The sequence below is a fragment of the Oncorhynchus tshawytscha genome, linkage group LG24, assembly GCF_018296145.1.
Source record: "Oncorhynchus tshawytscha isolate Ot180627B linkage group LG24, Otsh_v2.0, whole genome shotgun sequence".
NCBI classification, from domain to species: Eukaryota; Metazoa; Chordata; class Actinopteri; order Salmoniformes; family Salmonidae; genus Oncorhynchus; species Oncorhynchus tshawytscha.
Genome location: NC_056452.1, coordinates 24,534,328 through 24,548,722, shown reverse-complemented (window position 1 = coordinate 24,548,722; position 14,395 = coordinate 24,534,328). Strand labels below are relative to the sequence as shown.

Genomic DNA, 14,395 nt, shown 5'->3' with positions numbered 1-14,395 from the left:
GGAGAGAGAAAACACACACACACACACGGTCACACTAATGCCAACTTTATTGTAAATACCAATTGGTCTTCAGGCCATATCCCATGAGAGGATTCCGTAGTGACCTTGCATGTCCTCTCGTGATTAGTAGCATGTAACTCATGCACAGACGCAGACACCAAACAAGCACATACACACAGGTAACATATTTTTGTGACTCCAAGGACACACAGAACATTAAGTGTAAATTGGACAGCGGGCTTACGACCACATCTTATCCAGCTATACGACTTGACAAGCAGGGTTCTCAGTTATATCGTGGAAACCACCTGGAAGAGCACTTTCCTGCTGATGTACGACCTAAGAGCCCTGGCAGGGGGTGAATGGAGAAGGGGGTGCTTATGCGTAATGACATATTAGCCACTTGTCAGTTCCAACATTGTCACTGGCAAGAGGAGAGACGGGTGTGTGGAAGGAGCCCAGAAGAACCCTTAACACCAAAGGCATTAAGGTGTGAAGCCTGACTTGAAATAAACATTTTCCCTGATATTGGTTGGTTGATATTGTTTTGGGAAAACGTATAATATGCTAGGCCTTTTTGTATGGGGTGCAAAAATGGTTCCGATCTCACCTGTACTCCCAGGATACCAAAGATGATGAAGAAGGCACAGCAGATGACCACAATGTTCCCTATGGGCTTTAGAGACGACATCAGAGTCTCCACTACCAGCTTCAGACCTGGGGCCCTGCTGATCACACTGGATGAGAGAGACAGAAATACAACGTTAGACTCGGAAGACTGAGGAAGAGTGCAGGAGAGAGCGAAAGAGAGAGAGAGAGAGGGGGAGAGAGAGAGAGAAAGAGAGAAAGAGAGCAAGAGAGCGAGAGAGAGAGAGAGAGAGAGAGAGGGAGCGAGAGAGAGAGAGTTGTTAAGGTCAATTACAGATCAGCCAGCCCAGATGGAGATGCCTGTGGCTCTCCCTCCCCCTCTTCCCCTTCCTTTCTCCTTCCTCCCTCCCCCTCTCCTCCTTCCTTTCTCCTTCCTCCCTCCCCCTCTACCCCATTTCTCCTTCCTCCCTCCCCCCTCTCCTCCTTCCTTTCTCCTTCCTCCCTCCCCCTCTTCCCCTTCCTTTCTCCTTCCTCCCACCCCCTCTCCTCCTTCCCGTTGTTCACCTCTCCCTCCTTCCTGTCACAGGTCATCAGGGACAGTCAATTGCCCTCATCCCTCCAGTACCTCTCTCGCTTCACTGTCTCTCCACCATACTGTCTGTCTGTCTGTCTGTTCTGTCTGTCTGTCTGTCTGTCTGTCTGTCTGTCTGTCTGTCTGTCTGGCTGACTGAGACAAGATCAATAACACTGATATTAGCACGTATACATTATATATGCATTCATCTATAGCTGGGAGAGAACAACCACATAACAAAATCCTAGCAAGTAAGGTACTTAACAAGCAAAGTCAGTGTCAGTGAAAATATGATTCGTGGGGGGGATTTATTTAAAACCTGTTGCGACTCTAGGGGCAGTATTTTCATTTTTGGGAAAAAAACATTCCCGTTTTAAACAGGATATTTTGTCAGGACAAGATGCTAGAATATGCATATAATTGACAGCTTTGGATAGAAAACTCTCTAACGTTTCCAAAACTGTAAAGATATTGTCTGTGAGTATAACAGAACTGATGTTGCAGGTGAAAGCTTGAGAAAAATCCAATCCGGATGTGGCCCATATTTTGAAAGCGCTGCGTTCCAATGAGTCCCTATTGAGCTACAGCATTGTGACATAGTTTCACGCATTTATGTTGAAGAATACCTGTAGGGGGCTACATTGCGCAAGTGGTCACATGATGCTCCCGGAGAAAATCTTGCGTAAAGTACAGAGGTAGCCATTATTCCAATCACTTCTACTGAGAAACCAATTGTCCCGGTTGATATATTATCGAATAGATATTTCAAAAACACCTTGAGGATTGATTATAAACAACGTTTGCCATGTTTCTGTCAATATTATGGAGCTAATTTGGAATATTTTTCAGCGTTGTCGTGACCACAATTTCCGGTCGATTTCTCAGCCAAGCGTGAAGAACAAACGGAGCTATTTCGCCTACAAAAATAATATTTTGGGAAAAAAGGAACATTTGCTATCTACCTGGGAGTCTCGTGAGTGAAAACATCTGAAGTTCATCAAAGGTAAACGATTTCATTTGATTGCTTTTCTGATTTTCGTGACAAGGTTGCCTGCTGCTAGCAGGGCATAATGCTATGCTAGGCTATCGATAAACTTACACAAATGCTTGTCTAGCTTTGGCTGTAAAGCATATTTTGAAAATCTGAGATGACAGGGTGATTAACAAAAGGCTAAGCCATGTTCCAATATATTTCACTTGAGATTTTTCATGACTAGGAAGATTTTCTAGGAAGATTTATGTCCGTTGCGTTATGCTAATTAGTGTCAGGCGATGATTACGCTCCCGGACCCGGGTTTGAGAGTCACAAGACGATTTTGGAAGATGGGTTAGGAACTCTGTTGTCCTAGCTTCAGGGGAAAGCTGAGAACAGAAGAGCTTTCACTGGCCTGAGTGGGAACTGACCTCCGTAGGGGTGGGACGAGAGGTGGCAGAATGGAGTGCTCGGGTTGGAATGTACGGTTTGAGCATTAGCCTGACGGTAGAGAGGGGCAGTTCCCCTTGCAACTCCATAGGCAAGTGCTATGGTCTTGTAGTGGATAGGAACTTCGAATGGAAGCCAGTGGAGGGTGAAGAGGAGCGGGGTGACATAGGCAAACTTGGTTGAACACCAGGCGGGCTGCAGTATTCTGGATAAGTTGCAGGGGTTTAATGGCACAAGCAGGGAGCTCAGCCAACAGAGAGTTGCAGTAGTCTGGACAGGAGATGACAAGAGCCCAGATAAGGACCTGCTCTGCTTCCTGTGTGATGTAGAGCATGAACCTGTAGCAGCGAGTCAGCGCTTTGATGTTTGCAGAGAATGACAGGTTGTTTTCCAGGGTCAAGCCAAGGTTCTGTGAACTCTGGGAGGGGGACACCGTTGAGTTGCCAACCATTATGGGGAGGTCTTGGAGCAGGCAGGCCTTCATCAGGAGGAAGAGCAGCTTCGTCTTGTCAAGGTTGAGTTTGAAGTGGTGGACAGAAATCCAAGCTGAGATATCTGCCATGAACACAGAGATGTGTGTTGGTGACTTGGTGTATAGAGAATTAAGAGGGGGCCTAGAACCCTGGGGGACACCAGTAGTGAGAACATGTGGTGCAGACTGAGGCCTCTCATCAAATCAAATCGTAATTATCATATTCCCCGAATACAACAGGTGTAGACCTTACCGTGAAATGCTAACTTACAAGCCATTAATCAACAATGCAGTTTTAACCTCTTGAGTGTAGGGGGCAGTATTTTTATGTTTGGATGAAAATCGTACCCAAATGAAACTGCCTATTTCTCAGGCCCAGAATCTAGAATATGCATATAATTGTCAGATTAGGATAGAAAACACTAAAGTTTCCAAAACTGTCAAAATATTGTCTGTGAGTATAACAGAACTGATATTGCAGGCAAAAACCTGAGGAAAATCCAACCAGGAAGTGCTGTTTTTCCTGAAACCACTCTGTTCCATTGCATGCCTTCCCTCCATTTAAAGGGATATCAACCAGATTCCTTTCTCTATGGCAGAGATTTGCATGGGCAACAGCTTGGAGCAGACATTTTCACTCTCTCTCCTATTGAAAAAGCTACTGTCCGGTTGAAATATTATCGATTATTCATTGTAAAAACAACCTGAGGATTGATTATAAAAAACATTTGACATGTTTCTACGAACTTTACTGATACTATTTGGCATTTTCGTCTGCACCGTCGTGACTGTCCGAGCCTGGGATTTCTGAACAAAACGCGCCAACCAAATGGAGGTATTTTGGATATAAAAATAATCTTTATGGAACAAAAAATACAATTTATTGTGTAACTGGGAGTCTCGTGAGTGCAAACATCCGAAGATCATCAAAGGTAAGCCATTTTATTGCTTTTCTGACTTTCGTGACCAATCTACTTTGCTGCTAGCTGTTTGTAATGTTTTGTCTGCTGAGAGAGATGTCCTAACCTAAACGCTTGGTATGCTTTTGCTGTAAAGCCTTTTTGAAATCTGACATGCCAGGTGGATTAACAACAAGCTAAGCTGTGTTTTGCTATATTGCACTTGTGATTTCATGAAAATTAAATATATGTTTAGTAATTTAATTTGAATTTGGCGCTCTGCAATTCACCGGATGTTGATGAAAATTATCCCGCTAACGGGATGGGTGCGCCAAGAATTTAAGAAAATAGACTTAAGAAAATACTTACTAAATAAACATAAAAAAGTTACAAAATAAAATAACGAGTCTATATACAGGGGTTACCGGTACCGAGTCAACGTGCGGGGGTACAGCTTAGTCAAGGTAATTTGTACATGTAGGTAGGGGTAAAGTGACTATGCATATATAATAAAAAAAACAGGGAGTAGCAGCAGTGTAAAACATTGTCAACCTTCTTTTGCAGACTCAGATCTAGATGCAATCCAAGAGTGTGCAGAGCCTGAGACACCCAGCCCTGAAAGGGTGGAGAGGAGGATCTGATGGGTCACGGTGTCAAAGGCAGTGGATAGGAGGATGAGAACAAGGGAGAGTGTGTCAGCTCTGGCTGAGATCCTCTGTGATGCAGAGGAGAGCGGTCTGAATGGTTATAGTCAAGAAGATGGTTCTGAGAGAGATAAAGAGAGTTGATCAGGGTCAGAGATCAGGGGCACGCTCAAGTGTTTTGGAAAGAAAACAAAGATGGAATACTGTTCTGTAGTTGTTGACGTCAGAGGGGTCGAGTGTTGGTTTCTTGAGGACGGGAGCGACTTTGGCCATCTTGAAGTCAAAGCGGAGGCAGCCATTTGTCAGGGACGGGTGGATGAGGGAAGTGAGGAATGGGAAAATGTCTCCAGAGATGGTCTGGAGAAGGGAGGAGAGGATGGGTTCAATAGGGGCAGGTTCCCGGGCGACTGGACATCACTAGCCAAAGGATTTCATCTGGAGAGAGAGGGGACTCAAGGAGTAGATATCTTCTAACTTCTTTTGAAAGTGGTGGAGGATTAAGATAGCCTAGCAATTAATAAGAGCGTTGGGCCAGTAACCGAAAGGTTGCTGAATGGAATCCCCAGGCTGGCAAGATGAAAAATCGGTCAATGTGCTAATTGCTCCTGTAAATTGCTTGGAATAAGACCGTCTACTAAATTACTAAACTGTAAATGTGAGAGGTGGCGGCAAAGAGTTTGACATTTAGAGTGATAGAAAGTGACTTTAGCAGAGGAGTAGAAGGTAGAGAAGAGGGAGTGAAAGAATGATAGGGCCTCTGGAAGTTTAGTTTTCCTTCATTTTCACTCAGTTGCTCTCAGCCCTGTTCTATAAGCTCACAATGAGTCACTCAGCCACAGAGCAGGAGGGAAGGGCTTAGCTTGCCTGTAGGAAAGAGGACAGGAGACAGGTGGGAGAAGGATTTAGCATAAGGTAGAGATGATAGGATAGAAGAGGAGAGAACCGTTGGAGAGAGAGAACGAAGATTCTGATGGCGCATGACCATCTGAGTGGCTAGGTTTGGGGAAGAGAGGGAGAGAAAATGAAAGAAAGCATTGATCTGGAAGGGAGTTGAAATGAGAATTGTAGGCGAACAGCCAATAGTGAAGATGAGGTCAAGCGCCCTGCCTGCCTTGTGAGTGGGAGGAGACTGGGAAAAGGTCAAAAGAGGAAAGGAGTGGAAGGAAATGAATCAAAGGCAGACGTGGAGAGATGGAAGTCATCCAGTACTCTCCAAGGGCACCGGGTGGGCGATAGGAACAGACTGATCTCTTCTTGTGTAACAAATCTGTGATGACCAGAAATGTAATTCACCACCTACAGTGAAAAGAGAGAGGTGATGAGATGTCAGGGGAGCAGGTACTGGAGGTATGAGGGCAATTGACTGTCACTGATGCCTTGGGAAGAAGGGGAAGGGGGAGAGGGGGAGCGAGGAAGGAGAAACGAAGGGGAAGAGGGGGAGGGAGAGCCACAGGCGTCGCCATCTGGGCTGGCTGCTCTGTAATTGACCTAAACAACTCTCTCTCTGTCTCTCTCTCTCTCCCTCTTTTCCTGTGTGGTATATACTGTATAGCTATGTATCATCTGAAAAATTATAGATTATTATTATTATAATTATTTTGATCATTATTATTATCCCCTCCACAACAATAAGAGGAGATTGTGTTTGAGAGAAAGTGAAAACTGTAAAGAGAGAAAGTCACGAACGCGAGAGAGAAACAGAGGAAACACGAGAGGTCAGCGAGTTCACGGCGGATAGGTGCTTGTTAGGGGGAGCCAAGTATTTTATGGCAAGGTCATACACCGAATGAGGCAGTTTCCATAATATCTATTCATACATAGAGAGAGAGAGAGAGAGAGAGAGAGAGATGCTTCTCCATAATGTTTGGAGGCTGTTGTAATTAATGAGGCATGCTGTCACAGGGCGAGGGTTACGAGGATAGAACCCTCCAGATAATTACATCGTCTACGGCAGGGCTAGGACACCCTGGTCCTGGACTGCCGCTGGCACTTCACGTCTATGATTTAATCATCCTGGAAGAACAGGTGTGTTGAATTTAGGCAATCACTGAACTGATTAGCATTTAACTACACCTGCAATAACATCAGTTAAATATGTGTATGCGACCAACACAACTTGATTTGAATTGTTTCATTTGATTTGGTCAGGTGTGCTGAATAGTTGGAACAAAATCCTCAGTACCGGCGACACTCCAGGAACAGGGTTGCCTTCCCCTGACTTAAGCGTTGAGGGGTATGTGGATAGAACCCTCCAGGTAATTACATAATCTACAGGGTGAGGGAGTATGAGGATAGAACCCTCCAGGTAATTACATCATCTACAGGGTGAGGGAGTATGATGATAGAACCCTCCAGGTAATTACATCATCTACAGGGTGAGGGAGTATGATGATAGAACCCTCCAGGTAATTACATCATCTACAGGGTGAGGTAGTATGAGGATAGAACCCTCCGGGTAATTACATCATCTCCAGGGTGAGGGAGTATGATGATAGAACCCTCCAGGTAATTACATCATCTACAGGGTGAGGGAGTATGATGATAGAACCCTCCAGGTAATTACATCATCTACAGGGTGAGGGAGTATGATGATAGAACCCTCCAGGTAATTACATCATCTACAGGGTGAGGTAGTATGAGGATAGAACCCTCCGGGTAATTACATCATCTACAGGGTGAGGGAGTATGAGGATAGAACCCTCTAGGTAATTACATAATCTACAGGGTGAGGGAGTATGAGGATAGAACCCTCCAGGTAATTACATAATCTACAGGGTGAGGGAGTATGATGATAGAACCCTCCAGGTAATTACATCATCTACAGGGTGAGGGAGTATGACGATAGAACCCTCCAGGTAATTACATCATCTACAGGGTGAGATGGATGAGCCCAAACACACAGATGACAGGAGGGGAGACAGAGAGGATACATCAATAAACAACATGGCTAACACTCCTGACCCCCACCACCCTGGCATTTTGGAACAGTCTATCTTCCCTCTGAGCCTCGTAGTGACAGGGGAGGAGTTCGGGGCCGCAGCTGGTTTTTGGTAGAGCTAAGTTGAAATAAGGTGACTTAAGGTGACTTAAGGGGACGTAAAGGTGACGTAAGGTGACTTAAAGGGAACATTTAGGTGCTAACAAAAACCTTGGGCCAGTAACCGAAATGTTGCTTGTTCGAATCCCTGAGCCGGCTAGGGAAATTATCTGTCGATGTGCCCTTGAGCAAGGCACCTAACCCTCATTGGCCCCAAAAAATTGTCAAAGACTGCAGTCACCCAAGTCAGACTGTTCTCTGTGCTACCAAATGGCAAGCGATACCGGAACGCGGTTCCGGAGCGCCAAGTCTAGGTCCAAAAGACTCCTTAACAGCTTCTACACCCAAGCCATAAGACTACTGAACAATTAATCAAATGGCCACCCGGACTACTTACATTGACCCCCTTTGTTTTTACACTGCTGTTACTCGCTGTTTATTATCTATGCATAGTCACTTTACCCCTACCTACATGTACAAATGACCTCGACTAACCTGTACCCCCGCACATTGAGTAGGTACCAGTACCCCCTGTATAGTTATTGCTATTGTATTGTGTTACTTTAGATTTATTTATTACCTTAGTTTATTTAGTTCATATTTTCTGAAGTCTATTTCTTGTATTGCATTGCTGGTTGAGGGATTGTAAGTAAGCATTTCACTGTAAGGTCTACTACACCTGTTGTATTCGGCGCATGTGACAAATAACATTTGATTGGATTTGATTGAATTGCTCCTGTAAGTCGCTCTGGAAAAGAGCATCTGCTAAATGACTCAAATATAAAATGTGAAGCCTCAGTTGAGGTCGTGGAGTTGATGGATGAGAACAGCAGTGTGTGTGTGCACAACTAAACAAACTGATGCATTATTCTGTCACACACACACACACACACACACGCTCTCTCTCCCAGAACCTCCTCTATGCTGTATAATTGCATCATTAACACTCCTAATGAGGAAAACACTCACATGCACTGTTAGCTGGGACAATTGGAGAAGTGTGTAGGATCGCTTTTTTCTTCTCTACTTGTGGTCCTTTGTGGCTCCGTTGGCAGAGCATGGCTCTAGTAATGGCAGGGTTGTAGGTTCGATTCCCATTTTTGTTTTTTCCTTTATTTAACTTCTTCAGGCTAGAAAAAGTTTTCGGAAGTTTGGAAGAATGAGGTGCCCAAAGTACACTGTCTGTTACTCAGGCCCAGAAGCTAGGATATGGATATAATAGTATTGGATAGAAAACACTCTAAAGTTTCCAAAACTGTTACAATTATGTCTGTGAGTACAACAGAACTAATATGGCAGGCGTAAACCCGAGGACAATCCATCCAGATTTTTTTTTCAGCTCACCTCTGATTACAATGGCTGGGAATGGGAATATAAAAGGAAGTCCTCCCAGAATGCAGTTCCTAGGGCTTCCACTAGATGTTAAAAGTCTTTAGAAAGAGTTTCAAGCTTGTTTTTTGGTAAATGAGCTAGAATTTGTTTTTCTTGTGCACGTACTTCGTTATTTGTCTCCGTTAATGGTCTCTGTTAATTCTCTGTCTTAAATTTTGTAGTTTATTTACATAAAAGGGTACCTGAGGATTGATTAGGAACGTTGTTTGACTTGTCTTGAATAAGTTTATTGGTAACTTACGGGATTCATTTTGTATGCATTTTGAATGAGGGAAACTGGTGGATTGCTGAGTCAAGCGAGCCATTTTTCAGATATAAAGAAGGACTTTATCGAACAAAAAGACCATTTGTTATGTAGCTGGGACCCTTGTGATTGCAACCAGATGAATATCTTCAAAGGTATGTGATTTATTTTATCGCTATTTCTGACTTTCGTGACGCATCTGCTTGGTTGGAAAATGTATGTAAAGCTTTTGTGTGCCGGGCGCTGTCCTCAGATAATCCCATGATGTGCTTTCGCCGTAAAGCCTTTTTAAAATCTGACAAGAAGTTAAGCTTTTAAATTATGTAAGACACTGGTATTTTCATGAATGTTTAATATTACAATTTTTGTCATTTGAATTTGGTGCTCTGCAATTTCACCGGATGTTGGCCAGGTGCCACGGTAGCGTCCTAATCCTAATCCGCAAGAAGTTTTAGCTAGGCAAGTCAGTTAAGAACACATTTTTATTTACAATGACAGACCCTGTACGATGCTGGGCCAATTGTGCGCTGCCCTATGGGATTCCCAATCATCCTAACATGTTCTCTTTCCATTTTGTTTATTTTTATTTTATTTCACCTTTATTTAACCAGGTAGGCTAGTTGAGAACAAGTTCTCATTTACAACTGCGACCTGGCCAAGATAAAGCAAAGCAGTGTGACACCGACAACAACACAGAGTTACACATGGAGTAAACAATAAACAAGTCAATAACACAATAAACAAGTCAATGACACAGTAGAAAAAGAAAGTCTATATACAGTGTGTGCAAAAGGCATGAGGAGGTAGGCAATAAATAGGCCATAGGAGCGAATAATGACAATTTAGCAGATTAACACTGGAGTGATACATTTTTATTTTTTATTTTTTTTATTTCACCTTTATTTAACCAGGTAGGCTAGTTGAGAACAAGTTCTCATTTTCAACTGCGACCTGGCCAAGATAAAGCATAGCAGTGTGAGCAGACAACACAGAGTTACACATGGAATAAACAATTAACAAGTCAATAACACAGTAGAAAACAAAGGGGGGAGTCTATATACAATGTGTGCAAAAGGCATGAGGAGGTAGGCGAATAATTACAATTTTGCAGATTAACACTGGAGTGATAAATGATCAGATGGTCATGTACAGGTAGAGATATTGGTGTGCAAAAGAGCAGAAAAGTAAATAAAATAAAAACAGTATGGGATGAGGTAGGTGAAAATGGGTGGGCTATTTACCAATAGACTATGTACAGCTGCAGCGATCGGTTAGCTGCTCAGATAGCTGATGTTTGAAGTTGGTGAGGGAGATAAAAGTCTCCAACTTCAGCGATTTTTGCAATTCGTTCCAGTCACAGGCAGCAGAGTACTGGAACGAAAGGCGGCCAAATGAGGTGTTGGCTTTAGGGATGATCAGTGAGATACACCTGCTGGAGCGCGTGCTACGGATGGGTGTTGCCATCGTGACCAGTGAACTGAGATAAGGCGGAGCTTTACCTAGCATGGACTTGTAGATGACCTGGAGCCAGTGGGTCTGGCGACGAATATGTAACGAGGGCCAGCCGACTAGAGCATACAGGTCGCAGTGGTGGGTGGTATAAGGTGCTTTAGTGACAAAACGGATGGCACTGTGATAGACTGCATCCAGTTTGCTGAGTAGAGTGTTGGAAGCCATTTTGTAGATGACATCGCCGAAGTCGAGGATTGGTAGGATAGTCAGTTTTACTAGGGTAAGCTTGGCGGCGTGAGTGAAGGAGGCTTTGTTGCGGAATAGAAAGCCGACTCTTGATTTGATTTTCGATTGGAGATGTTTGATATGAGTCTGGAAGGAGAGTTTGCAGTCTAGCCAGACACCTAGGTACTTATAGATGTCCACATATTCAAGGTCGGAACCATCCAGGGTGGTGATGCTAGTCGGGCATGCGGGTGCAGGCAGCGATCGGTTGAAAAGCATGCATTTGGTTTTACTAGCGTTTAAGAGCAGTTGGAGGCCACGGAAGGAGTGTTGTATGGCATTGAAGCTTGTTTGGAGGTTAGATAGCACAGTGTCCAATGACGGGCCGAAAGTATATAGAATGGTGTCGTCTGCGTAGAGGTGGATCAGGGAATCGCCCGCAGCAAGAGCAACATCATTGATATATACAGAGAAAAGAGTCGGCCCGAGAATTGAACCCTGTGGCACCCCCATAGAGACTGCCAGAGGACCGGACAGCATGCCCTCCGATTTGACACACTGAACTCTGTCTGCAAAGTAATTGGTGAACCAGGCAAGGCAGTCATCCGAAAAACCGAGGCTACTGAGTCTGCCGATAAGAATATGGTGATTGACAGAGTCGAAAGCCTTGGCAAGGTCAATGAAGACGGCTGCACAGTACTGTCTTTTATCGATGGCGGTTATGATATCGTTTAGTACCTTGAGTGTGGCTGAGGTGCACCCGTGACCGGCTCGGAAACCAGATTGCACAGCGGAGAAGGTACGGTGGGATTCGAGATGGTCAGTGACCTGTTTGTTGACTTGGCTTTCGAAGACCTTAGATAGGCAGGGCAGGATGGATATAGGTCTGTAACAGTTTGGGTCCAGGGTGTCTCCCCCTTTGAAGAGGGGGATGACTGCGGCAGCTTTCAATCCTTGGGGATCTCAGACGATATGAAAGAGAGGTTGAACAGGCTGGTAATAGGGGTTGCGACAATGGCGGCGGAAAGTTTCAGAAATAGGGGTCCAGATTGTCAAGCCCAGCTGATTTGTACGGGTCCAGGTTTTGCAGCTCTTTCAGAACATCTGCTATCTGGATTTGGGTAAAGGAGAACCTGGAGAGGCTTCGGCGAGGAGCTGCCGGGGGGGCGGAGCTGTTGGCCGAGGTTGGAGTAGCCAGGCGGAAGGCATGGCCAGCCGTTGAGAAATGCTTATTGAAGTTTTCGATAATCATGGATTTATCGGTGGTGACCGTGTTACCTAGCCTCAGTGCAGTGGGCAGCTGGGAGGATGTGCTCTTGTTCTCCATGGACTTCACAGTGTCCCAGAACTTTTTGGAGTTGGAGCTACAGGATGCAAACTTCTGCCTGAAGAAGCTGGCCTTAGCTTTCCTGATTGACTGCGTGTATTGGTTCCGGACTTCCCTGAACAGTTGCATATCCCGGGGACTTTGTGCTGGTCGAGGGCAGTCAGGTCTGGGGTGAACCAAGGACTGTATCTGTTCTTAGTTCTGCATTTTTTGAACGGAGCATGCTTATCTAAAATGGTGAGGAAGTTACTTTTAAAGAATGACCAGGCATCCTCAACTGACGGGATGAGGTCAATGTCCTTCCAGGATACCCGGGCCAGGTCGATTAGAAAGGCCTGCTCACAGAAGTGTTTTAGGGAGCGTTTGACAGTGATGAGGGGTGGTCGTTTGACTGCGGCTCCGTAGCGGATACAGGCAATGAGGCAGTGATCGCTGAGATCCTGGTTGAAGACAGCGGAGGTGTATTTGGAGGGCCAGTTGGTCAGGATGACGTCTATGAGGGTGCCCTTGTTTACAGAGTTAGGGTTGTACCTGGTGGGTTCCTTGATGATTTGTGTGAGATTGAGGGCATCTAGCTTAGATTGTAGGACTGGCGGGGTGTTAAGCATATCCCAATTTAGGTCACCTAACAGAACAAACTCTGAGGCTAGATGGGGGGCGATCAATTCACAAATGGTGTCCAGGGCACAGCTGGGAGCTGAGGGGGGTCGGTAGCAGGCGGCAACAGTGAGAGACTTATTTCTGGAGAGAGTAATTTTCAAAATTAGTAGTTCGAACTGTTTGGGTATGGACCTGGAAAGTATGACATTACTTTGCAGGCTATCTCTGCAGTAGACTGCAAATGAGCAGATGATGATGTGCAAGTAGAGATACTGGTGTGCAAAAGAGCAGAGAAGTAAATAAAATAAAAACAGTATGGGGATGAGGTAGGTAGATTGGGTGGGCTATTTACAGATGGACTATGTACAGCTGCAGCGATCGGTTAGCTGCTCAGATAGTTGATGTTTAAAGTTGGTGAGAGAAATAAAAGTCTCCAACTTCAGCAATTTTTGCAATTTGTTCCAGTCACTGGCAGCAGAGAACTGGAATGAAAGGCGGCCAAATGAGGTGTTGGCTTTGTGGATGATCAGTGAGATATACTTTCTGGAACGTGTGCTATGGGTGGTGTTGTTATTGTGACCAGTGAACTGAGATAAGGCAGAGCTTTGCCTAGCATAGACGTATAGATGACCCGGAGCCAGTGGGTCTGGTGACGAATATGTAGTGAGGGCCAGCCGACTAAAGCATACAGGTCACAGTGGTGGGTGGTATAAGGTGATTTGGTAACAAAATGGATGGCACTGTGATAGACTGCATACAGTTTGCTGAGTAGAGTAAGGTATTTTGTAGATGACATCGCCGAAGTCGAGGATCGGTAAGATAGTCAGTTTTACTAGGGTAAGTTTGGCGGCGTGAGTGAAGGAGGCTTTGTTGCGAAATAGAAAGCCGATTCTATATTTGATTTTGGATTGGAGATGTTTAATATGAGTCTGGAAGGAGAATTTACAGTCTAGCTAGGTATTTATAGTTGTCCACATATTCTAGGTCGGAACCGTCCAGGGTGGTGATGCTAGTCAGGCGGGCGGGCGGGTGCGGGCAGAGAACGGTTGAAAAGCATGTATTTGGTTTTACTAGCGTTTAAGAGCAGTTGGAGGCCACGGAAGGAGTGTTGTATGGCATTGAAGCTCATTTGGAGGTTTGTTAGCCACAGTGTCCAAGGAAGGGCCAGAAGTATACAGAATGGTGTCGTCTGCGTAGAGGTGGATCAGGGAATCGCCCGCAGTGATCTGTTTATTAACTTGGCTTTCTAAGACTTTAGATAGGCAGAGCAGGATGGATATAGGTCTGTAACAGTTTGGGTCTAGGGTGTCACCCCCTTTCTTTAGGGATCTCGGACGATACGAAAAAGAGTTTGAACAGGCTGGTAATAGGGGTTGCAACAATGGCGGCGGATAGTTTTAGAAAGAGAGGGTCCAGATTGTCTAGCCCAGCTGATTTGTACGGGTCCAGGATTTTGCAGCTCTTTCAGAACATCTGCTGTCTAGATTTGGGTGAAGGTGAAGCTGGGGAGGCTTGGGC

The 14,395-nt window shown here is 44.9% G+C and overlaps 1 pseudogene; it reads right to left on the bottom strand.

Annotated features, from left to right (window-relative positions):
• LOC112242036 overlaps nucleotides 1–14,395 on the bottom strand; it is a 102,764-nt pseudogene that overhangs the window by 65,373 nt on the left and 22,996 nt on the right.